Here is a 24,816-nt window from a genome sequence, read left to right on the forward strand (position 1 = left end):
GATTCGTATTATTGACGCATTGTTGTTATGAGTCAACGTGCGAGAGGTCTGAATGAATCCCGATATTGCACATCGTGAAATACAACAAAAAAACGTTTTAAAAATCTGCCGCCATGGAGTTAAAATGGTAGGTGACGACACAATTCTGTAAGCAAACGCGTCTTATTGTTAAATATGAATTTAGATGTATGTATGGAACATGATAGGTTATAAAACAGAGCTCATAACACTTTGATAGAGTTATAACTTTTAAAGGAATAGGCCTATGTCAACTTGCTCTGGACACTCTAAGTTGTGTTATAATTTGTCATCAGGTCCTGTCCTATTGTGTTCTCTAGAGATGTGTTTGACAAATTCACTCTTGCACCCACCATTAAGGAACAGTATGCTTTTTACAAAGGTAAGTGACTTGGAGAAAACACTGGTTGCCCAGTGCCCAAATTTATCATAGTTCTCGTATAATAACCAGTAATCATAGCAGTGAGACGTAACCATGATTACAATGTTATTTGTTGAAAAATCTAAACAGATCCTTTATTTGCTGTAGTTTTAATTAGGTGAAGTAGATTTCCTGACATGCCTTGTTATAGATTTAGTGTGAATTTGCAACAGTTTGCCAGAATAACACATTACAGGTCACTGCTCTAATATCATGTCATGGAGATCTGCAAACATTAGCATGAGTATTAACATTGGCATTTTTTATTTGCCTTACCATGATCATATATTATTGTATTATGGAGACAAGTGAGAAAAGGCCAGATGGACCCTCATCAGAGCTAAAGACTGTCAAGAGTGAGAAAGCAGATTCAGAGCTCAGCCATGAATCATTTGAGCCCATCTCTAACAGCAAACCATCTCAAACTGATGTTAAACCCAAACCTGTGAAGACTAATAAGAGTAAACCTTTCCCTGAGCCCATAGTGCCCTTCCCCTGCTTTTCCACCCTTAACGCAAACAACCGAAGGGCATGTATCAGCCTGCTCTAGACTAAGAAATATCACACAGCTGCAAAGGTACACCTTCTCACGTCCTGTTAATACTGTGATAAAATGGACCTTTGTCTTGTTTGATGGTTCATGGATGTATAAGGCAGTTTTCATATTGTTAATGCTTTCTCTCGTTGCAACACGTTAGAATTTGCTGGAGCGTGTGAAGAACGAGGTGGGAGAATTTATGAAGTACCTTCAAGATGTTTCTAGAGCATGTGCTGATTTGTACAACTTTATGCCCTCGGGTGGCACTTGCTACTCTGAGGTATTGTAGTATTTATTTCTTTTTTTCTTTCTTTTTTTTTTTTAAACTATGCAAATATTAGTCTGTACTAAAAACATTATGAAATTCTTAGTTTTTTGCATAATTTTGTCTTTTGTTTTGTTTCATTTTTGTTATGTTTTTTCTTTTTTATATCGTTTTGTTTTTGCTTCGTTTTTGTTTAGTTTCTTTTTTTTTTTTTCGTTTAATTTTTGCATCGTCATTTTATTCCATTTTATTTTTTTTATTTTTTAGCTTTTTGTTTCGTTTCTTTTTTCTTTTCTTTTTTCTTTTTTGTTTGGTTTATTTGTAGGTAATTTTGTGATATTTTTGTACATTTCCCAAACAGGAATACTTCACAGCCTGTTTGGAACATATGAAGACTTACCCACAGGTTTACAGCATCCAAGAAATAACCGGCTTGGCCGGAGGAGATTGTGTGTGACATCTCTCTCTCAACTTCTTGCAATGGTAGTTATATTTGTATCTTTCATGGTTTTCCCCTTAAATGTGTTATATATGATATATAGTTGCATATCTTATCTATCTTATCTGTGCTTTCTTCTCAGGGTAAAATAGACATGATAGAGAAAAAACTGATGGCTGAAAACACCAAGCTTGCTGTTGACTATGAGACAGTTTCATCTGTTATTCCACCAGCTAAGAAAGCTAGCTCTCTGTAAGTATCTGTATTTCTGTTTATTATTAGTCGGACATAACAATCTGTGTAATTTTAAGCTTTTATGAGCAGTCTAGCATTCTGTTAAAACAATCCTGCTACTAAAGCTATGAATACAGTGAACCACTAGAGAGCACTGCCGCACTCAGTTGGAATTACTGTAAATACTCTGTCACAATAGAATAGAAGAATTGAAAAGAAAGTCCAAAATAGAATAAATCTACCATACTTGGTAGGTAAAGCAGAGCTTTTGAGTCTGAATTTTGATCTCTCTTATTTGAGTTCAGTGAAGCATGGGAGCTGCCTGTTTGTGTCAAAATGAATCCTACCAGAGGTGAGGGGTCACCAAGTGTCAGTATTGGTCATGCCGTTTGTGGTCTGAAGCCAGCTACACTGTTCTTTTACATTTTGAATACCACCAAAATTTGCATTAGCCCCATCCATGGCCATTGATGTTTAGGTAATTTTATTACAGCACCACTAAATTTTACTAGAGAAATAGCGTGAACTTTGACACTTCTCAGTTGTCTGATGCAAAATCATACACTGCAGCACACTATTGTAAACAAGTCCATTTCACTGGTGTTTTTTCAGAGACTGCATTATTTTCATTACAGAATATTGTAATCAAGAATTGTACCTCACAGTAAATATTGTGTTTTTTTTTTTATTAGGCAACAGTCAGAGTAAGACAGCGTACATTGATCCTCCTCTGTTGAAGACAGAGATGAACTGGAGAGAGAGAAGTCTGCTGTTTCATGAAGAGAGTGTGAAATTGGCACTCAAGAGGATGTCTCTCACCCTATATTTTTTCTCACTACAGAAGACCTCTCTAATGAAATGGACCCACCACCTGAGGTAAGATGATCTCATTAAAGGGATAGTTCCCTACCCAAAAATAAAAATTCTCTTATCATTTACTCACCCTTATGCCATGCCAGATGTGTGACTTTCTTTAGCAGAACACAAACAGAGATTTTTTAGAAAAATATATCAGCTCTATATGTCCATACAATGAAAGTGAATTGTGATCAAACCTTTGTAGCTAGAAAAATGAAATAAAGGAAACATAGAAGTAATCCATAAGACTCCAGTGGTTAAATCCATGTCTTCAGAAGTGACATAATAGCTGTGGGTGAGAAACAGAACAATTTTCAAGTCCTTTTTTACTATAAATCTCCACTTTAACTTTCACTTTCAGATGTGAAAGTGAAACTAAACAGGCACCACATGTGACTTTCAGATGTGAAAGTGAAAGTGGAGATTTAGAGTAAAAAATGACTTAAATTTTGAACTTTTTCACTCACACCTATTATTTAGCTTCTGAAGACATGGTTTTAACCACTGAAGTCTTATGGAGTACTTCTATGTTTCTTTTATTTTTGGAGCTACAAAGGTCTGATCACCATTTACTTGCATTGTATGGACGTACAGAGCCAAAATATTCTTCTAAAAATCTTTGTTTGTGTTCTGCTAAAGAAAGCCATACACATCTGCCATGGCATGAGGGTGAGTAAATGATGAGACAATTTTCATTTTTGGGTGAACAATCCCTTTAAGGTTAAAAGAACATATCGTAAATAATGATAATAATTGTTAAATCCTTTTTATAATCGATTGTATTGAACTATTCTTCACTTGTAAGTAGATTTAAGTAAAAAGCCTAAAAATCTGTTGTGGACACAATGGGGTCTACCAAAATAAATCGGTTACTACAGTTATTATTACTACAGTAAATATGTTTTAACTTGATATCAGCCACCAATGCCGTAAAAAATTAATAAAATACTGACAGAGTGGAGGAGATGCCATATTAATTTATAATCGGTTTATAGGACAATAATTGCAGTTATGGTATTTTGGCATAAAACTTTGGTTACCATGGGACTTTTTAAGGAATGCATCTATTAAAGGAGACCTATTATTGCACTTTTTACAAGATGTAATATAAGTCTCAGGTGTCCCCAGAATGTGTCTGTGAAATTTCATCTCAAAATACCCCACGGATCATTTATTATATCATGCTGTAAATGCCTCTTTTTAGGTGGAATCAAAAACACGCTGTTTTCGTGTGCGTCTCTTTAAATGCAAATGAGCTGCTGCTCCCCGCCCCCTATTATTATTCAGACAGTAAGCGTAAAAATAACGACATAGCTCTGGTCTCCGTGAATACAATCAGAGACAATGGTAACTTTAGCTGCATTAGCCGTGGAATCAGCTAACAAGCACATTCGGAAAGGCGATTTGCAAACATTCACAAAATATAAAGTGCGATACTAAAGCTGGAACACGAACAGTTGGTACTGATCCATGCTTGAGAATCAAATTTTTGGAAAATCCTGCTTTATATTTGTGGCAGCGGGGGCGTGGTCGAGTGCCCGTCCTGAGAGAGAGAAAGTGGTAAGGGCGCTTACAGCGGAGCTAAATTATGTCTCACACCTGTCTCTAATTCCAGTGAGCTGGGGAGAGCGGCATATAAACAGCCATGCCACTGTCAGAAGCAGAGAGAGAACGACACGTCAGTCCAGTGTTGGCGTGTGTCCTGAATGTCAAAAAGCTGCATGTCTTTTAAGAAGTTTATGTTTATGGAGAGTTTTTGTTATTGGTGAAGCTATCCGAGTGAACCCAGGATAACACTAGAGAGAGTATACAGGCTGTGCAGAGGTTAGAAAATAAAAGCCTTACTTTGACGGTGTCTGAGCTTCCCGACTCATCCTTTCCCGTGCAATCTTCACAATATTGATCCTCATTCACAAAGCAGTCCGGTGTAAAATGATTTAAACAATATGGTATGTTTTGGGGCACATTTGCTTCAAAAACAAAACTTGTCCACCCCGTCTTCAGTGGCTCTGATGCTGGGAGTACATGAAGACTCTTATGTTCACTTTTACAGCCAACAACAGAACACTTATGACGCTTACGAAGCTGAGACATTATTCTTCTCACTGTAGCTGCTCCAGCGCGGAACAAAATGGCGGACTGTGCGTAGATCGCTCGGGGGAGGATCTATGATAATAGGGTGGAGTCCGTCACCAGTCGTGGGCGAGGCCTGCTCTAAAGTGATGTCACTTTAGAGCAGAAACGAAAACCGATCATTTTGAGACACTGTTTTTGATTAATAGAAATATAAGAGGAGTGGGTGGACTTTTAACATTGTAGGGTGGTTGTGTACACACACTGCTGACTCACATTTATGTTAAAACACCATGTAAAAGTGAATTTTGCATAATAGGTCACCTTTAAAGAAATGAAAATGTATGTAACAGTGAGTGGAATATTTAAGATATAATAATTTATATATATAAATTATAAGTTATACTTTACAGTGTTGGGAAATTTGCTCAAAATAAGTAATCCACTACAAATGACTAATTACTGCTTTTAAAATGATAATCAGTTTTACTGATTACTTCCTCAAAAGTAATTCAACTTTAAAGAAAATCCTGCAGAACTCCTTGATTCTACAGCGGCTGAAATCCAGGAAGAGTCCAACTTGTTTTGACTGATGGAGAAAATGGTGTGCTCGATGAAAGTTCTGTTTCCAAAGAAGAACGTGTGAAGAAACATTTAGAAGAGAAGATGGAAGTGCTGTTCAATGCCCCCCTGCCAAGCAACCAAGAAGAGTGATGGAAGACAAGTTGGATCATGATTCGGATTCTGATGATGACCGACTGGTTATAGATCACATTGGCACCCCGTGGAGACCCCAAACCCAGATGATTAAACCATCTCCAGAAGTGTCTTCACCCAAAGTACTAGACCCAGACACACTAAACCTTTTGGGCAAAGGAACAAAGAAGGGTGTCAGAAGGCAAAGGATTTCTGGGGAGTGCGATCAGCTCGGGCAGATTTTGCGGATGCAGGCTGCCATGTTGAAATCCACTCCGAACAAGAACCGCTGAACAGAACGCAGGTCACAGAAGACAGACCTCCAGAACAGCGAACACACTTGCAGGTCAAACCTTGTGTCACTTCAGACCTAAAGTCCAGAGAGGGTCAGGGCGAGGACGGCACAATGTTGACCCCCGTTCCCGTGCTTGCAGCCCCTCAGAAAAAATGTTAGTGCTCAAACACCATCTCATAATCAAAGATTACTCAGATTTCAATTCATAAGCATTTTAGTCAGGTTTTCAAAGCATTGTTTTACTTGGTCATCTCTTCTGCTAATATAATTAAAGCACCTTACACAGGTGAGTTCAGGTAGTTCCATGCCACCTCCAAATTTTGTGTAAAGATACAATTCCCCTTTAAAATACATTGTTAAATAATGCGGTTCTGACTAGAAGTAGACCGTTATATCGATTTTACCGATTAATCAGTGCTGATAGTTGCTTTTTGGAACTATCTGTTATCGGCAAAAATGTATGCTGATAGTTTTTAAAATTATTATTATTCCTCTGTGTTCCTCTTTGGCCAGTGTTGGAGGATTCTACAGTTAGAACAGCTTGGTGCTGCAGAGTAACAATGGCCTTTAGAGGTGAAATAAATCCATTATCAGTATCTGCAAAATCCACTATCGGTCGACCTCTAGCTCTGACCTTCATTGCTGCCTGTTATCAGTGGCGGCTCTGATGTGGCTTTGGTTCTGTGAAAATGAAAGACAATTAGTGTCATGTAAAATCTATGAAAATGCTATATAAATAATCTTTTTTTATAGCATATATCTCACTTCCGATATGGCTTTTGTGCTGCATTTACAGTGTAAAGATGGCTTTATGGAAAGGGATCCAAAACTGTGTCTGTTTCACTTGCAGGTCTTCTAAAGGAGGATCTACAGGCAAGTGCAGAGGATGAATTGGACTATGATCCTCCAGCAGAGGGCAGCGTTCTGTACATACTCTACAGTCTGCAGGATGTTCTACTCATGGTGCGGAGCAGTGTGCACATTGTCCACCCGAGACATGACAGAGAAACTTTCAGGGTGAGGTGGACCCATGCTGTTTGTCTATGCTGCAAGTGTACTGACTCTCTGCACTTTATTTGGCTCTGGTTGAGGGATACACCCAAGGGTCTGCTTCTAAAGTTGAGGGCTTGTCAGGCACATCAGCTCCTGTGTAATCACACTCTTTTATTATGTTGGCTTGACAAAGCCAACATGCTGTTATCCTATTCTCAACTTTGTTGAGGGTTTTTTCAAAATCTCTAAACCGAGACCAACATTTCTAACACTAACTCCTCTTAGAGCTTTGGCACAGATTTTCAGACTATTCTGGAATAATGTGCTGTCTTTTCTAACTGAACAGATTTATGGTTTTTGCACAGCAGACTATGAAAAATCTGAAAAATCCCATGGATTTACGTTGATGGAATGTTCAAATGGACCAACAGAATGCTCGTTAATTCAAACTCCAACTTTCAAAAATTCAAATGTAAACAAACCCACACAAAGCCTTTAAACTGCTTTAAGATGGTCTGTCTATCTGTCTGTCTATAACCTGTCTGTCTGTCTCTGTCTAGTTAGATAGCTAGCTATCCTAGTTTATGTAAGCTAGCTAGATATTTACCTATCTAGTTTATATTTGTCATCCTTCTCTATCTATCTGTCACTTTTCTCTTCTATCTCTTCTATTTGTTTTTAACAAATGTTCCTACTTGGGGAGTCCCATTTTACAAACTTTTACATTGCAAAGTTGCAGTGTGATTTATGTTATAGAGTGTACAAAGTGTGGGAAATTATATATAGGTGAAACAAAACATACCCTAGCAGTTTGTTTAAAACAACATTTATATCAGGTGGGTCGCCAGGAGCCGGGCAAAACATTATATTCTCATTTTAGAGAACATTCAGTTGCAGAACTTAACATTTCAGGCCTAGAAAGTAATCGGCTGTGGTTAACCCAACAGCGAAAGAAGGTGGTGGTGTACTGGATAAAACAAAAATTAAGAACAATACAACCAAAAGTTTTAAACCAAAGATATTAATAGAATCTAGTTCTAGAATGATTTTGGTAAGGCTTCTGGCTAATTTTAACCTTATCCCTTTTTTCTGATATTATACATTTTTATTCTGGGATTCCATCCCTATACCAACCCTATATATCTTTAATAGTCCCTTGTCATAATAATAATTTTTAGGGACTTTTATATTGAAAATGATACATACTGACATTATATATATATATATATATATATATATATATATATATATATATATATATATATATACTGTGTGTATGTGTGTGTGTATATATATATATATATATATATATATATATATATATATATATATATATATATATATATATATATGCCAGAGCATGTCTGTAAATTCAGAACTTTTAAATGTCTTATGTTTCCAAATCTGTCTGTCTGTCACCTATCTATCTACAGGGCTCGAAATTAACTTTTTACTTGGTAGCACTGGTGCTCCCAACTTCAAAAAGTTAGAAGCACCAGCAAAAATTTAGGAGCACCACCTAAAATAAAGGACCACCACAACTACAATTTATATAATACTAAATAGGCTATATATTTAAAAAAAACATCCTCACCATCAGCATTGGCGTGTTCCACCTCAACATGTCCAACGAGGATGTTTGTGGTAGTAATGGGTCGTTCATGAACGATTCGTTCATTTTGAACGAATCTTTTATGTGACTCAGAAGAAAGAGTAGTCTCAGAGAGTGATTCGTTCATTTTGTGTTGACCGTGCATGTGCATTGCGCAGCCTTCGTCATTTGTTACATGAAAACCGCATAGGCGCTGTACAGGAAACAGAAATTATTAGTTCACCTTTCAACTCTTTTGGTCCGAGTCGTTTGTTCTTTTGTCACGTGACAGCCGTATACGCTATGTATTGCTCACACAGGAAACAGAAATGATTAGTTCACCTCTCGAGTCTTCTGGTCAGAGTCCTTCGTTCTTTTGTCACATGACAGAAGACAAGAAGATTCAATTCAGAGGTGAACTAATCATTTGTTTCTCATAATTTGTCCTTGGCTGCATTATACATTTTTCCTTATTGGGACTATAATCAAAGTTTGCGTAAGTAGACGTGTTGGGGGGATTTGGCTATTGAAAATGTAACATATTAATTTAATTCTGCTCAAATGAACGACATGAACTAAGCTCAAAGATTCAAGTCAGTAAAATGATCCGATCTTCCCATCACTAGTTTGTGAGCTGTCCATCAAACAGGATGCTGACATACACAACCACACACTCTTTGACAGACAGGTCGGTGTCTCCATCAATGATGAATGAGATGTACTGAGCTGACGATAATTCAACTGCGGTGTTCTCGCAGATGGTATCTGCTATCACGCCGATGATGTTGGCACATGACTTGTCATTTGCGTACTTCATGTTGATCTCAACGCCTTTCATTTTCATGAGCTGTAACATGGGTTTAAATTTAGTGAAGGCGAGCTCTTCTTTGGCGATGGTGTAGGCGGTGTTAAATTTCATGTGCAGCTCTGCCAATTGAACGGAACGTCCAGCAGCATCCTGACGATTAAAAGCTTCAACAATCGAACCTGACACTGAATTCTTTGCCACACGCTTGTCCCGGCATTTCTTGTGCTTGGCACTCTCCCCGTGTTTAATCAAGCTCTCGCGCTTAAAATGCGTGGATTCAGTGGTGAACGCAGTGTTTCCGGCAACCTCTGTCCCACAGGCTTTACAGTGAACGTAGTGCATTAAGCCATTTTCATAGCGGAGCCACTCGAAATCTTTCAGCCACTCTCTCCGAAAACTGCAAGCCGCCTTTTCCGCTGGTGGATCCACATTCACCACATGATCGCCATCACCAGCTCCAGGAGTTACATTATCTGTAACTTTAGGTGGCTTACAAAAGAAATCACTCCGTGTTCTTTTCATATTCTCTCTTCAGCTCTTTACATTTCGCGCGAAAGGGAGTGATTGACGGCTAATATTAATCAATCTAAAATCTGCATTAAAGTTAAGAATGTAAAGATGAAGTTGAATTGGTTATATAACGTTGAATAGAACGGTGGACTATCAGCTCACAGCAGGCACATAGTGCACGTTAGCGAACGTTTTGTAGAGAAATGAAAACAGGTCGCACCGCAACAATTATTTGCACTCGCACAAATGCTCCCAAATATATTTTGAGGTCGCAGTTTCGAGCCTTGTATCTATCTGTCTGTCTCTCTCTCTCTGTCTAGTTAGTCTAGTTTATATAAGGTAAATATCTAGCTAGATATCTAGTTTATATTTGTCATCCTTGTCAGTGATCCCCCCGCCCCACTCCCTTTCTTTAAACACTCTACTTTCCTGTGCAGAGCTGTATCGACTGCTTTTAAGTCTTATCAGTGTGTTAACAGACTCTTTCCAGTCAGTGCGACACAAACACAGGGCAGAATTTCTTGAAACAAGAAAGCACAGGGCAGTAAAATCTTGATTTTACTTGAGATTGGTTTCTGTTCACATAAATAACCGCCTACATCTCTGTTTTAACAGCACAGTGACTCATAACTGCTGTGTGAGTTGATGATCCTTGAATCTGTTTTCATCTAGGCCGTTCCAGTGCATGTCTTAACCAAGCTGGAGTGTCAGCTGTGTAACGGAGCTGAGAGTCTGACCCATACAGAGGCCTGTCAGCTGTGGGCCAAGAAAATTCTGCACTCCAGTACTGTGTCTTTCATAAGTAAGATGACCTGATGATTTTTTTTTTTTTTCCTGTCTGCCTAACATCTCTTTACCTTATTTTAGGTATTTAGATAAACTTTCATGAAAGGTAAGGACTTTTATAATGACTGAATCTGTGTGTGGATTATAGAGGCAGTTTAAAGGGGTGGTCCACTCAAAAATGTAAATTCGATCATCATTTACTCATCCTCATGTTGTTTAATTAAACATCCAAATACAGTATAAGGGCTTTTTACTTCACATGATACCATCAGGAAAGATTATATCTCAGCTTAATATGCAGAAATAACAGTAAGTATGAAATAGTAGGTATATTTTCTTGAAAAGTGTAAATAGTGTGGCTCTGTGGCACCATCAATACATTGTTAATTGTGTGGTGATGCAGAAATTACACACTTCTCCTTTAAAGACCCATGATATTTACCAGGGACAGTCTATACCGACTATATATATATATATATATATATATATATATATCAGATTTATATCAGATAAAAAGTTTCATAAGTAAAAAAAAAAAAAAAATGAAAATCACAAAGGCTAAAGTATCCATATTTGTCTTTGAGTGTTAGTTTCATAAGAGAGAGTCAGCTCAAAAGAGAACTTCCTGCAAACTCCAAGGATGCCTCTCTCATGACTCACTGTTTGTAGCTAGAGTTTCCATAGCTACCAGCATTTCAACTTTGCAAGGGCTGCAAAAGAATGCAACCACATGTTTGGTATCTCGGTGAGGGTGTACGGTGACTTGGATTTCACCATTAGTAGAGAAAGAGGAAAAGGACACACCCTTGCTTCTTTTCTACAGATACTTTAGCCAAACTTCATAAGTGAAGTTTTTTTATTGTACAATAAGCTTCTTACTGAGTCTATAACATCACACCAGACTAAAGGGGTCATTCCAAAATTATAAAACACTTTCTACTGTGAAACGCCAAAGGAAGAGTTTAGCAGATTGTCTGAGCTGCTCTCTTCCTTACGACAAAAGTGGATGGGAACCAGGGGCTGTCAAGCTCCAAAAAGGACAACAAAGGACCATAAAAGCATCTCCATTCGACTACTATATACAGCTCTATATCCCAAGCCTTCTGATGAAATATGATAGGTTTATGCGAGGAAAAGACTGAATAGAAGTCGTTATTCATTGAAAATCTCACTTATATTGCTTGGAAAAGAGCATCATGTTCCATACAGGTTTCATAAGTGTGAGTAAATGATATTTCTTCAAAAGAATATTTCTTATTTGAATGAACTATTGCTTTATGAAGGCTCATAATATGAATGACAGCAGTTAGTGTCTAAAGGTAAAAAGAACTTCACAGAAGAATGCAGTAAAGCATCGCTCTTGTCATATCATTTTGTTTCGAGATTACTCTAGGCTTAGAAAAGGAATCTTGTCTTTTCTTTGGGTCTAGGCCAGGATCCAGCCTTGAAGATAACAGAATGGGCTGGCATCTTCACATAGGGGAGTTTTGTACATATATCTGCACAGTTCAAGATGTCTCTGTACATTTAACTGAGACAGCATGCAGCCTTTAGAGGCAGATTAAAGCAGTAATAATTCCTAATAACACTCCTTTACCATAGTAAAATCACTGTAACACAAGGCCTAATGTGGCATATTGCTGTCATAAAATGGCATTTCAAAAAGATGCCAATGTTGAATGAATCACTACATTTATTAATATTCACAATAAACATTTCTTAACCCCAATTAATATCTTGTATTAGCTCAACCCAAGGCTGTTTGCAGTTTCCCAGCTATGTAGAAATGGCACATAGCGGTGTCTCCCTTTATCAGATGAACAAACAGGAGTGGAGATCATTTTCTTCAGGGATGAACTCTGAATGACACCATCAGTGTGAAAAATTATGAGGCACAGATTGCAGTAGACAGACACTGTTTCATTGAGCAGCTATAGCAACATTGGGAAGTTTCTCGCAGAGTGATTTTAAGCTACAGGTTGTGGCGTGTCTTTTTGACTTGGTTTTCCTGGGCTTGATAGCAAATCTGCATACACTTGTTGACATTTAATGAAGGTATTTTTTTGTTTACATAAAAGTTACATAAACTGTAAACTATTTAAAGGCTCTGTGAATTCTTTAGCATTTGGCTGCATTACAGTAAATAGGAATGAATCTTAACTGTTATGATTTATGAATGAAGGTATTATCAGATTACACTGTACTATAGATATTATAGATTACGAGATTATTATAAGAATTGAGCAATCTTTCGCATCCTAATTGACAAATACCTATGGGAGGATTGGCATTTAACGGCTAGCTCTTTGGAAGATGTTTTGACAAGTGTGTGTGTGTGTGTGTGTATTTGTTAATGTGTAGATCGCATTAATGCTCACACTTCAGAAGTGACTCAGATCCAGGAGCTGCAAGCTGACTGGATTCAGAACACCACCTGTGACTTCAGGTGAGTGAGTCTGTGGACCTCGAGTGTCCTTGTAATAGTCCTAGGAAGAGTACATATTGGGTACAATCTAATTGTAAAACTTTATTGCGCAAATCCTGTTTTGAGACCATTTTGGTCTGTTCCTCTGTTCCTGGTGCGTTTGTAATGTTTGTAAAGTTGTGATTCATCTTGGAGCTAGTTGGTTTAGTTCATTGCTAAGAGCTCTTTTATTAAGCATTTTATGAAATCCCTATGGAAACAATGAATGGGAAAAATACATCCGGAACCAAGTGAAAGTGGACGGGCATGAGCTCTATTGGTTTACACAATATTGTTAATCTGCCAAGTGGACAAGGTTATGATGCCATGAATCTCAAAATGGCTAAATATCTGCCAATTACAGGCTATTGCTTGTCTACCACTGATTATTCTCTCTCAAATAAGTTTGAATATCTTTTAATATGATTCAGTATTTCCTTTTCAGGCCAGCTAGATGTTTAAACACCCTCTACCACTTACTGAAGAAAGTCTCAATGTGAGTTTTTCTCTGTCCTTCATTTTTTAGATCTAGTCCTCCATTTACAGAATGCAAGATTTGTGCTTTTTTGATCTTCAGCATTGTCACAGCCAAAGAACTGCAGTTCAGCATTTTTGTGGTGTAATCCGTCACCTTATAGCTTGATGGTTAGTTTACGTCGTAAACTTGACGACCTAGTGGCAGGTTGTCATACTAAATGCACAGAGAAATGAACATACTTTGATGATGCTCTGCCAGAACATGTTGGCCGAACAGTGTTTGTGTTAGAAAGCTTGTGTCATCAGCTTCAAATTCCCATTCACTAAATGTGGTATTTCATAAAGAAGCTATCAAATCTGTATAAGTTTGTGCTAATGTCTTTAAATTCTTCTCTAGGTTACAGGAAGGATGATGCCTGCTGGTCCACAAACCACACAAAGGTTTTGTGACCATCTTCAAAGCCAGTGATGGGGACAAACCCACTCGTAGTCTCTACCACCTACATAATGTCCACTGTGGACCCCCTGTTGTGCCGTCAGGTGTGCCCTGGGTTCCCCTGGACTGCGCGCATGTGCTGCCGTTCCACCAGAAACACAACAGACCACCCTGCGCCTTTCCTCCACGCCCACCCCCTCAGGTATTACTTTTCTGTTACTTGGCTATGGTGCAGTGATCAGTGTGTGTTCTCCATGTATATTGAACTAAGGTGCTCATGGGAATGATCTAGCTTTGAATTATACCAGCAACATCAATCCTATTCAGTCCTATTATCTCCCTCAGTCCCCAATAGTTTCCAGAGGTGCTGTGATATATTTGGTAAAGCTTAAGAAGTTTACACCTTTCACTCAAAGATATCCATCCACACACAAAAACACTTACACAGTGTGGCAGGGCGGAGGGTGGGGCCGGGTCGTGATTCCGCACACCCGGCCCCTAATGAGGCTGATTAAGTCCGAGAGGGATAAGGCTGACCGGAGACGGCAGTGCGAGAGAGTTATGGACAGCTGTCCGACACCTGTATGTGTTTGTCTTTTTGGTTCAGTTTATTATTAAACTATCATTTATATTGTCAAGCCAGTTCTCGCCACCTCCTTTCCATTGAACTGTGTTACACTGGTGCCGAAACCCTGGAAGGAGGAGGGATGCACCGTAGTAGAGTCCTCGCCATTACCATCCACCCCAACGGAGCAGCCGCGGCCATCTGCCGGGGGACGGAGGAGCCAGGTCGCCTGAGATCGGAGGAACGGCCGCTGACCGTGAGCGGGGAGGGGCTCCTGGCCGACCACCTGCAGCGGAAGGACCACTGCCAGGGGCGGGGGAGACCCCTTCCATCCACCGGAACGCGGCGGGGCGTTCTGTCCGCCAGGGGCCGGAGGACTGCCTCCGATCCGCCCGGGAAGGTGCGGCTGTCGTCAACTAGAGGATGGAGGAGTGGCCGAGGACCAGGCTGTGGCGTATCTGAGAACCGGCGAATAAATTATTATTTTTTTCTCTCTCTCTCTCCTCTCTCTTCCGCTGCCACTCCACGTTGGCCTTTCCCTCTCTTTTTAAATATTATTATTATTATTATTATTATTATATTAAGTTGGGTATAATCACCGTTACGGTGTAAGTACTGTTTTTTCTTTTTTATTATTGTTGTTTCCCTCCCCCTGTCCCCTCCCAGATCCAGGAAGGCGGGGATGACCTGCCGGCAGACGGGGCCGGAAGGGCACGCCACCCCCCAGGGAAAGGGGTGGGGGGGGATGTACGTCATGCCGGGGGCTCCCTGGCCTGAGAGAACAAGGGAGAAATGTGGCAGGGCGGGGCCGGGTTGTGATTGTGCACACCCGGCCCCTAATTAGGCTAATTAAGCCCGAGAGGGATAAGGCTGACCGGAGACGGCAGTGCGAGAGAGAGAGAGTTACGGACAGCTGTCTGACACCTGTGTGTGTGTGTGTGTGTGTGTGTGTGTGTGTGTGTGTGTGTGTGTGTGTGTGTGTCTGTCTTTTTGGTTCAGTTTATTATTAAACTATCATTTATATTGTCAAGCCGGTTCTAGCCTCCTCCTTTCCATTGAACTGTGTTACACAACACAGCCAACAATAACAGTCTCTAAGCTGAGAGTTTTCCATGATCTTCTAAAATAGGGGTTCTCAACGGGGGTGGTACCGCCCCCCCAGGGGGCGTTCAAAGGATGCCAGGGGGCGCTGAGAACAAATTAGTAGAGAGGGGGGCATTAGGTTACAAATGGGGGGCGTTTATCACTCATAATAATCAAATCAATTGTCATGTTCCTCTGCATTAAAATGTTTATATAGACTTGGAGTATATCAGATGGTTCTCAATTATACGGGTTGGTACACATTTGTACCACGGTTTATCTGATTTTGAAGTCTAGCGACGTATCTGGTTTAGCAGCATCAAATAAACAAGCAGAGGCACATCCTCTGCTAATGCACCTGTATGGCTCTGTAGATGGATACGGCTCAATGGACAGAGCAGCGCGAGCGCAAAGAAGGCGAGTTTTTACTCTCAGACCGGTCTCGAGTGCTGGTAGGGGGGCATTCTTAAAAAAAAAAAAAGGTTGAGAACCACTGTTCTTAAACAACATTCCTGCACAGTGTTTCCACACCCATCTTCTTATCAGTAAGGCAAATGCTGTAATCATGCCATGAATCTGTTGGAGTAACAACTGGTGTAATAGAAGTTAACTAACTTTTGAACCAGCTTATGAACCAGGCTTTTTCACTTGAGTCAGCTAGCAACCTAAATGTTAATTATCAAAATGATAATAGGCCATGCTGCAAAAATGAGTACACCCTCCTTGAAAGTTAGAATATAAAACTTAATAGAATGCCTTCTGGTGCTAGTTGAGGGATAGACATATTTGGTTAAAGTGTAAAAGTTTTACTTAACCCATTGAATCACTCTCAGACTCAATGCTGATAACAAATGGACCACATAGGAGAGAATTGTCAAGTAAATTGAGAAAGAAAATGATTTAATTGCACAAAAGGGGACAATGGTACAAGAGTATTAGCAAGTCACTGTAATTAAGTCAAAACACAGTAGCAACAGTGATGCAGAAATTAAAAAAGGATGGACTTGTGACAAGGTTACTGAAATGTTCAGACTGTCGCTGTAAGCTTTCACCTCATGATGAGCGATTTTTGCTAAGACTCGCCAAGCATGTTCCTCAGAGCTGGCAAATGCTGTGGGAAGCCAAACTGGATTGATTGTTTCATCTCACACAGTAAGACACACTCCGCAAAGAAGTGGAATGCATGGTGTCATCCACACACGAAGGCACTGCTGAAGCCAGAGCATGAAAAAAAAGCTTGTTTAGCCTTTGCCAAGGCCTATAATGATAAATGTGCAGACCTTTGAGAATCTATAAGCTGGTCTCAAGAGCCCAAAGTCTTTTTTTTTTTTTTTTTTTTTTTTATCTGATGGAATCAAACATGCATGGCATCACATGGGAGTACAGTGGTAAGTGCATGGTACCCACAGTGGTGGTAAAGTTCTTATATGGGGATTTATGAGTGCTGAAGGTGTGGGGAAATTGTACTTCCATCAATGGCATCATGAATTCACAGATGCTCAGCAACATCTTAAAAGAGAAGATGCAACCCTTTCTCCCCACCCTGAGCTGTCGGGCACTTTTTTACCATGACAATGAACCTAAACATTATTCCAAAGTCACTGCTGCATTCCTATGGATAAACAAGATAGTATGTCACCCAACCTCAACCATATCTGAGCCCCTGTGGGGTTGAGCATCACTCCCAATTAAACATCAGAGTACTCAAGGAGGGAGGTCCTTACCAGACGTCACCGGCAACAACGTCGCCTATGGCCACAAACCCACCTTCGCTGGACCAGACAGGACTGGCAAAAAGTGATCTTCACTGATGAGTCACGGTTTTGTCTCACCAGGGGTGATGGTCGGACTCGCGTTTATCGTCGAAGGAATGAGCGTTACACCGAGGCCTGTACTCTGGAGCGGGATCGATTTGGAGGTGGAGGGTCCGTCATGGTCTGGGGCGGTGTGTCACAGCATCATCGGACTGAGCTTGTTGGCAATCTCAATGCTGTGTGTTACAGGGAAAACATCCTCCTCCCTCATGTGGTACCCTTCCTGCAGGGTCATCCTGACATGATCCTCCAGCATGACAATGCCACCAGCCATACTGCTCGTTCTGTGCATGATTTCCTGCAAGACAGGAATGTCAGTGTTCTGCCATGGCCAGCGAAGAGCCCGCATCTCAATCCCATTGAGCACATCTGGGACCTGTTGTATCGGAGGGTGAGGAATAGGGCCATTCCCCCCAGAAGTGTCCGGGAACTTGCAAGTGTCTTGGTGGAAGAGTGGGGTAACAATCTGGTGCAGTCCATGAGGAGGAGATGCACTGCAGTACTTAATGCAGCTGGTGGCCACACCAGATACTGTTACTTTTGATTTTGTTCTTTGTTCAGGGACACATTATTCCATTTCTGTTAGTCACATGTCTGTGAAACAGTTTATGTCTTAATTGTTGAATCTTTTTATGTTCATACAAATATTTAAACATGTTAAGTTTGCTGAAAATAAAAGCAGTTGAAATTGAGAGGATGTTTCTTTTTTTGCTGAGTATATATATATATACACAAATATGATTAATGTTTCGCTATTTTTTTCATGAATATCAAGACGTACTCCATTTGAATGAACAAAATGTGCATTTTCATATGTTAAAATATGTATATAAACAAAAACTTCACACAGTCATCAAGGTGTAAAGAGGTCATCTCTGATTTGTATTTTTTTATTTTTTTGTCACATAAATACTTGCATGTTAGTTACATTTTTTTAAACTCCGAAACTGAAAACATGTTCATCATAGTCGAGGTATATTCAAATAACTGTTTTGTATGGTTTGCATTTTTATTTTTATTTTTTTTGGAATAAAAAACAATGACTCCCATAATTGGCCCATTTATCTTATTAACTCTTCAGGCAGTGTAATCAGGTTTGTCTTTAACATACTGAGCATCTATTGATACATTAGAGGAGTATTGTTGCATTTCCTGCATTCTGTCCACACTGAACACAAAACTACCACACAACAGGGCACAATCACAGCCAGTCAGAACATATTTGGTGTTTAATGTACAGTTATGAGGATCTGGATTTGGACCAATGACAGTTCACAGTCGGCAGGGCTCCCGTCACAATGCTGCAGAAATAGAAACGTTGATGACAGAATATCCTGTCGCTTTTTGTGGTTGGTTATGACAAAAACTTTGATTAACTTGGAAGAGATACCGTTGCATTTGGTAAGAATGTGGTGTTACGACATTTGTGTTGATTTTGATTGTTGTTGCCTTTATAGGCTGGTCTAGCGTTTCTCCAACTGGGGCATGTGCTGGGACATGCCCTGAGCATATAATAAACGTCCTCCTTTACGTTCTGTAACACTCTTAAGTAGGGCCCGACCGATATGGGTTTTTGAGACCGATACTGATTTTAGAGAGGGAAAATTCACTGATTACCGATATGGTGACCGATATAGCTAATTTTTGAGCTGGAATGAAAACAGACCTTTTCTATGTGGATTGTGCACTGATTTTGCACCGATATGACTATGTAAAGGTACTCAGAAGGCTGCTTTCTTAAACAAATATTTTTATCGAAGAACATTTGACATTATTATTATACATTGTCAACAAATTCTAGAAATGAACACTGAGAAAATAAAGAATAAATAAAAATACAATAAATAGCTTAATAAACATCAGTACAAGTCAATTGCTGACCATTTAAAATAAAGAATAAATAAGATAAAATAAAAATCAGTACTGCATGTTTAGTATCAGTCAATTGCTGGCCATTTAAATAAAGAATAAAAATACAATAAATAGCTAAATAAAAATCAGTACGGTTTGTTTAGTATCAGTCAATTGCTGACCATTTAAAGAAAAAACAAAATACAATAAATAGCTAAATAAAATTCATTACTGTATGTGTAGTCTCAGTCAAATGCTGACCATTAAAATAAAGAATAAATAAAAATAAAAGAAATAGCTTAATTAACATCAGTACTGTTTAGTATCAGTCAATGGCTGACCATTAAAATAATGAATAAATACAAATAAAATAAATAGCTAAATAAACATCAGTATTACTGTTTAGTATCAGTCAAATGCTGACCATTTAAATAAATAATAAATTAAAATAAATAGTTAAATAAACATCAGCATTACTGTTAAGTATCAGTCAATTGCTGACCATTTAAATAAAGAATAAAATAAAATAAATAGCTAAATAAACATCAGTATTACTGTTTAGTATCAGTCAATTGCTGACCATTTAAATAAAGAATAAAATAAAATAAATTGCTAAATAAACATCAGTATTACTGTTTAGTATCAGTCAAATGCTGACCATTTAAATAAAGAATAAATAAAAATAAAATAAATAGCTAAATAAAGATCAGGGGCCGGTTGCACCAGCTATACATACATTACAACTTAGCTTAGTTGTGGCATAAATGGGCACTAAGTCACAATTTATGCTTTACTAAAAAGCCAGGAGTAACTGATGGAATAAAAAAGCAGACTCATTTAATGACATCAATGAGCTCATGTTTTGGTTGACAGGCATCAGTCCTTTTGACATATATGATGATGTTGGCATTTACACTCATTTACATTTTACGAGAGAGAGAAAAAAACTTTTAAGTGGCTCTTCAGCATGAAACCGATCTAACAGTGCCGTTTTTAGGGTGCGTCGCTCAGTGTCAAGTTTCAACACATTCAAAATATATATATAAAGGATATTAAAATGAATAAATGTCTGTTTTTCCAGCCTGTTGTATTAGTATTTATCACCCCTCATTTATTTTAGATACAGTTCCTATATGTTATTATTTACACATGGCAAATATACTATTTATTAAATCAACTTTTATTATGTATCCTATTTTAATGTCTGGAAAACCAGACTTTTAAATATGACATTTTATTAATGCAACGACTGGAATTGTTCGGTTGAAGGTGGTACCAAACTGTGAATCCTGAACAAAACAGTTTGGTGAATACATGTTTACTCATTAGCTTCCACTCAGCTGACAACAATGAAAGTAGCTACGTGATTAGCTAGTTAGCAATAAGCTCGTTGTCACGGAGAGTAAAAGATGGACTTTATTTTAATTTCCAGCATTGTGTCTCACCAACTAGGTAACAGCGAAGCGTGAAAACACTCACTACACACAGTCCACCACGGCACCATTGTCTGTTGAGCTGCAAAAAGATGCTCTGATGTTTACCTTTCAATCTGCTACATTACTGACTGCACTGACAAAATGTAGCTGGCTAACATAGCAAACAGATAAACATGAGTGACATGGTTGTCAGGGACAGGGTTAACATTATATTAGTTATATAAAATGATGGGGTAATTTTTTATTAACTTTCCAGTATGTATTTCACAAACTAGTTAGCAATTTAAGGAGAAGAGATTGCTCAAATCCACACCGTTTAACTCAGATTCAGCTCTGTAAACAATGGAGTCGGAGCGCGCTCTGCTAGACAAACTACGCTATGACACCAATTCTAAAGCATTGTTTTCTGCATTATGTTCTGAAAAAAAGTTTTAATATCGGCAAAATATACGCCGATACCGATATATCGGTGAAAGGCTAATATCGGCCAATAATATCGGTCGTGCACTACTCTTAAGTTATGCTACAATGCATTGGTGCTAACTGAGGTGAACATGACTCTTAAAATTGCATTGAAGGTTAGCAGGCAAAAATGTATGCCTTAACAATTTAAACCACTCCCAAAAGCTTAGAGGTGTTTGTTAGAGATTGTGTAATTCCATTGAGCTCAGTACTCTAACTGTCCTAGAGAAACATGCCCATGCATGGCCCAAGGCATGTTAGGACTCTGCAGCCGCATTTACAATTTCTGCTGTGTGAACAAACCCAAGAGACAGATAAGAGACTTCAGTTGTTCTGATATAGAGGTTTGCATGTGAAAATGTATGTGTGTATGTGTAGTATTGAGATACTAACTTGATTTGACTAGCTACTCTTTGAACTTGGGAGTGTGGTAGTGCAGACAAATTGCGTATTATGTACCACATTTGTTGTTATTTGGGCCTACAATTTTTAGTAGTGTAAGAGTAGCTGGACTATTTTGAAATTAGTTTTTTCCGTAACAAGTAATATAGTCGCTAGACAGGGTAGACACGTATTTAACTTTTCACCAATAAAAACAATGATGTGAGGAATAAACTCACAGTTTGTTCAAGAGGTCGACCGATATTGGATTTTGCTGTATATGTATATACAGTTGAAGTCAGAAGTTTACATACACCTTATTCACAATTCCTGACATTTAATCGTAGAAAACATTCCCTGTCTTAGGTCAGTTAGGATAACTTCTTTATTTAAGAATGTGAAATGTTAGAATAATAGTTGAGAGAATTATTTATTTATTTCATCACATTCCCAGTGGGTCAGGAGTTTACATACACTTTGTTAGTATTTGGTAGCATTGCCTTTAAATTGTTTAACTTGGGTCAATCTTTTTGGGTAGCTTTCCACAAGCTTCTCACAATAAGTTGCTGGAATTTTGGCCCATTCCTCCAGATAAAACTGGTGTAACTGTGTCAGGTTTGTAGGCCTCCTTGCTCGCACATATTTTTTCAGTTCTGCCCACAAATTTACTATCGGATTGAGGTCATGGACTCCAATACCTTGACTTTGTTGTCCTTAAGCCATTTTGGCACAACTTTGGAGGTATGCTTGGGGTCATTGTCCATTTGGAAGACCCATTTGCGACCGAGCTTTAACTTTCTGGCTGAAGTCTTGAGATGTTGCTTCAATATATCCACATAATTTTCCTTCCTCATGATGCCGTTTATTTTGTGAAATGCACCAGTCCCTCCTACAGCAAAGCACCCCCACAACATGATGCTGCTTCCCCCATGCTTCACAGTTGGGATGGTGTTCTTTGGCTTGCAAGTCTCACCCTTTTTCCTCCAATCATAACAATGGTCATTATGGCCAAACAGTTCAATATTTGTTTAATCAGACCAGAGGACATTTCTCCAAAAAGTACGATCTTTGTCCCCATGTGAACTTGCAAACTGTAGTCTGTTTTTTATGGCAGTTTTGGGGCAGTGTCTTCTTCCTTGCTGAGCAGCCTTTTAGGTTATGTCAATACTGGACTCGTTTTACTGTGGATATAGATAATTATATATATATATAATTTTTTCCCCTTTCTTTTCTAGAGCAAATTGTTTTCCTAAAAATTTATGTCCACATGTGTGGACAGCAGGACTAAGTTAATTTTAAGTAATACCAAGCTATAGAACGTTTTTTTTTTTTCATCATCAAATAGTTTATTATGTGTGCAGGAGTGTTGCTTATTCATGTTTTTGAGACGTTATAGATATTACAGCTGATTTTCTATAAAGCTGAATTAATAATTCTTATTAAAAGTAATGGCCATCATCATCCAATAACTGCCAACCATGTTAAAAAAAAATGTGCATTATAAAATTCTGAATCTATGTACTGATTATCATTGTCTGCCAAGCATGTTGAACGTTTGGTGGGATTTTTGGAGTGAATGCACTTAGCAGCATAGAACGCTATAGGATGCACCCTTGCTCCCTATTTAGTGAATGACTTAACCTCAAGTGTGCTGTCTGTCTGCACTGGTCTCAGAACAATTAGAAATGCACCTTATTTTCAGCCTAGCTCTATATAAAGCCTCTGAAAGGAAATTTTTTTAGCTTGTGCATGAATACATCTATTCTTAATGTGAACATGCATAGTAAATAAATTAGAATGCATTTACTAATGTTAATGTATAGAACCGTATTTTACAGTGATAACAAAATAAAACAATAACCAAATTTATATTAAAATGAAGCAAAAATGAACAGATTTTTTAAAGCAGCATATCAAACAAAACTAGAGACGTTACTCTTTACAACCAAACAGGTTTCAATCCAAAAACTTAGAGGTTTCTTACCAGAGGCACTTTTGAAAGCACTCTTCCTGGAAATCAATGTCATGCTGTTATGTCACATGACGCAGTGCGCCAGAAGTTAAGTGTTAAACTTGTGACTAAATGACAGTGTAGAGTCTTGCGAACAGTATTCACTCGGTTTTAATTCATTTAAATACTGCGTTGAGTATAGCGAAGCCAAAATACAATGTCCATACATGCGGATGTGGGGTCGCACGAGGTTAAGCTTGAATTGCCACCTTCACCTACTTGAATATCTTAAATTGAATGGTAGGACAATTCCATGTTATGGAATTTGCATGGTGAATAAATGCATTAAATTGACAGCCCTAAATATAACTCTTAATTTTAATATTCTTTTTCTCTCTTCTCATACAGGCAAAAGATCGGAAGGGACCACATCAAGGCCTGGGAACAAAAACTGCGCTCAGACCACCACAAGAAACCAGCCTAGCAAGAGCATTTAATCAGAATCAAAGAAGAAAAAGAAGAAAGTGAACTATCTGAAACGGAGACAGAAATGGATGGAGAACATGCGGGTCAAGCTGATGAACGGCTTGAAAAAAAACTGACCAAACCGACGAAAGTGAAAAGACCTTATCTTGATTTGTGGACTTCAGTTGTATAGAACTTATAAATTGCTGTTTGTATGACTTCCATTGATACATGGATAACTTTTTGTGTAATTATCCCATTTGTTATATTTTCTAAAGCACTTATTATTACCTGTTGTATTAACACTATAAAGACACTTAAAAGTTGCAAAATGACATACCAGACCAATACTTTTTTTTGTACATTTTAAAAGAATCTTTGCCAGAATTTGAAGCAAGGTAAAGTTTGAAAACAGTGTTTTCTTTTCTATTGCTCTGAGTTACATACATTTATTCTTTCAATCGCTCCATCAAATGCCATTTTTTTTTCTTTCAACCAAACGCACAGGATTTTGGGGGATATCAAGTCTTACTTATCTATGATGCCTTCAAAACCTAACCAGCTGAAGGCATCTTAGTTTACAGGATGTTATGCAAATATTGGAATCAGACATGCCTTAATCATTTCCTACCTCCTTATACAGTGTGTAAATGCAGTATTATTCATGTTTCAGACATGGCCTACAGCTACCAGACTTTTTAGCACATCCATTGTTTTAACTGCATTCATTGTCACATATGTACCACATCCTTACATTCCTTCTTTTCAAACGAGAATCCATAGGCAGCAGTTTCCAACTTCCTTTTATGTTCTGAGGTTCAATAAACTCATGAAATCTGTCCAGACCATGATGAGGTGGAATGAGTGAGTGAGGTGTGTCCTAGTGAGGAGGAGCCCACCTCCATT

The 24,816-nt window shown here is 38.5% G+C and overlaps 1 pseudogene; it reads left to right on the forward strand.

The window, feature by feature from the left end:
* Nucleotides 1–24,763, forward strand: LOC127437320 (little elongation complex subunit 2-like; annotated as a pseudogene).
* Nucleotides 24,764–24,816: the final 53 nt, after the last annotated feature.

This window comes from Myxocyprinus asiaticus, chromosome 48 (assembly GCF_019703515.2).
Source record: "Myxocyprinus asiaticus isolate MX2 ecotype Aquarium Trade chromosome 48, UBuf_Myxa_2, whole genome shotgun sequence".
In the NCBI taxonomy this organism is placed as follows: Eukaryota; Metazoa; Chordata; class Actinopteri; order Cypriniformes; family Catostomidae; genus Myxocyprinus; species Myxocyprinus asiaticus.